Below are 1953 nucleotides of genomic sequence, written 5' to 3' on the forward strand. Positions count from 1 at the left end.
ACAGTTAATTGTGCAATGTTCATGCAACTCAAGATTACACATTAAATCATTGTCAAGTCCAGTGTTTACCTTGGTTGCCTCTGGTGAGGTCACACAGAGTACAACGTAATGGAAAATATTCACTCTGTACACAGACCCATACTTCTCAGCCCTGTAAACGACATGTTGATTATCAGTTTGAATTTCAAACAATACATGTATAGTTACATGTGCAAACCGTACCCAAAGTGAAGGTGCACTGATCACAATAACTAATGAATAACGTAAACACATTTAAAAACGGCATCAACAAGAATCATCGGGCATAGTGGTGGTAAGTTAACTTACTACCTGGGACCTAACGTTAACTTTTTGCGATTGCATTTGTTCTGAGTTTAACGTTACAGTTTTACATTAAATGTTTTGTTATTTGTAAATATTTACATACTTTCGTCAACCACATATGAACAATTAAACATGTTTGAGTTTAACTTACCATTCCAGAAATGTGTCGTGCACAATTCCGCCATTTTTCATTGCCTTCAATAATGTTGGTGAATGTCCTAATAAAAAACTGTGAGAAAAACAAAAGTGTCGGCTGAAGTTACTGTCAATACAATTGTTTTAGCTAATGTTAGCTAGGTGACGACAAAACAAGTACCGTTAGCATCATTAAGAACGACCCACTTAGCTTAAGCTAACTTAGTGTTAACGTTCACTTACCTGTTTCTCGGTGGGCCAGGAATGTGGTCATATTTCATGTGAATGTGTTTAATATACAAGCAGTAACCAAGAAACGCTATGAAAATCATAAAGAGCAGAAACATGAGCACTTGAGCAGTCCAGCTCAAAATCACATGAAAAATTGCCATTTGGTAACGTTAAGTCAAGTCCTTTGTACCACCAGTTAGCGAAGTTAGTCCAAGTGAAGACGTTCGTTAAATGCTCCGGTGATGAAACGTTACCGAACTGTTTGTAAACTCGCCAACATACGCGTAATAACTTCGACACGGAAGTGCCTTCAAATTGTGACGCCTTTTATTTCCAAATATGAAATATTACATCAATAAACTAAATACGAATAAATAAAATACATATATTTAAGGTTTGTGTGGTATATTTAGCTTTTAATATTCATAAACGTTAACTCACTTCTATTAGTTTAAGCTAGTTCAAGTATTTTTCCTTTTTTTGAAGCAAAACATGAAAAAAACTGTAAAGTAATTGGCCCAATTACTAATTATTTTAAAATTACAAACGACTTTAACCCCCATTATATTGACATCACCCTCCCACTACAATGTGATTCACCACTTAAAAACCTCATCTTAAATATTAAATAAACATATGAAAACAAACTCCTGAAAAGAAGCTTAGATGAGTGACGACTTTCTCTCAACATTGTAGTTTCACAGGTGCTTTTGAAATTTCTTTGCAAGGTCACCAGCGCCACCGTGTGTCCACTTTTGGTAATGGAGAAAACAGTAGGTTGAGTACATAACAAAATCCCTTCACAGCAAACTGAGCACTGAACAAATCAGACTGTTAGGCATTTTTATCAATTATTAATTTATTAAAGTGCTTTTGTATTTTTTTTTGTATTAGTGTTAAAGGCACAAAACGAGTTAAGAAGCTCAGTGAGTATGGAAGAACAACTACACAGAGATGAAGGGTTAGTTCCGCCAAGATTGAAGTACTAATGATACTGTAAGCTACTCAAACATTTCCCCATATCCTTATAATTGTAAGAACATTAAAAACATCATACACTGTGCACACCATTATAACAAGCATTGATATTATTTTCTTTACAAAGGCTGAAACAAATTAATAAAAAAAAGTAATAAAACAACTCGGCAGTGATAATTGCAGCAGGCAGTTGGTTTCTTCTTATGTTGTGGTGCTGTCTGAGCATTTATTTCTTGTGATTCCTGTGTCTCACGGAGCACACCACTCCACTCTTCGGCCTGAGTG

General features: G+C 35.2%; 1 long non-coding RNA gene across 1 annotated transcript; it reads right to left on the reverse strand.

Moving 5' to 3' along the window:
• Positions 1-18: 18 nt before the first annotated feature.
• LOC123964434 lies at positions 19-1947 on the reverse strand. Its single transcript, XR_006823440.1, has 3 exons — positions 703-1947; positions 476-553; positions 19-151 (listed from the first exon to the last, which is right to left on the reverse strand). It is a non-coding gene; the product is annotated as an uncharacterized LOC123964434 (long non-coding RNA).
• Between the last annotated feature and the right edge of the window lie 6 nt (positions 1948-1953).

Source organism: Micropterus dolomieu, unplaced genomic scaffold (genome assembly GCF_021292245.1).
Source record: "Micropterus dolomieu isolate WLL.071019.BEF.003 ecotype Adirondacks unplaced genomic scaffold, ASM2129224v1 contig_2360, whole genome shotgun sequence".
Lineage (NCBI taxonomy): Eukaryota > Metazoa > Chordata > Actinopteri > Centrarchiformes > Centrarchidae > Micropterus > Micropterus dolomieu.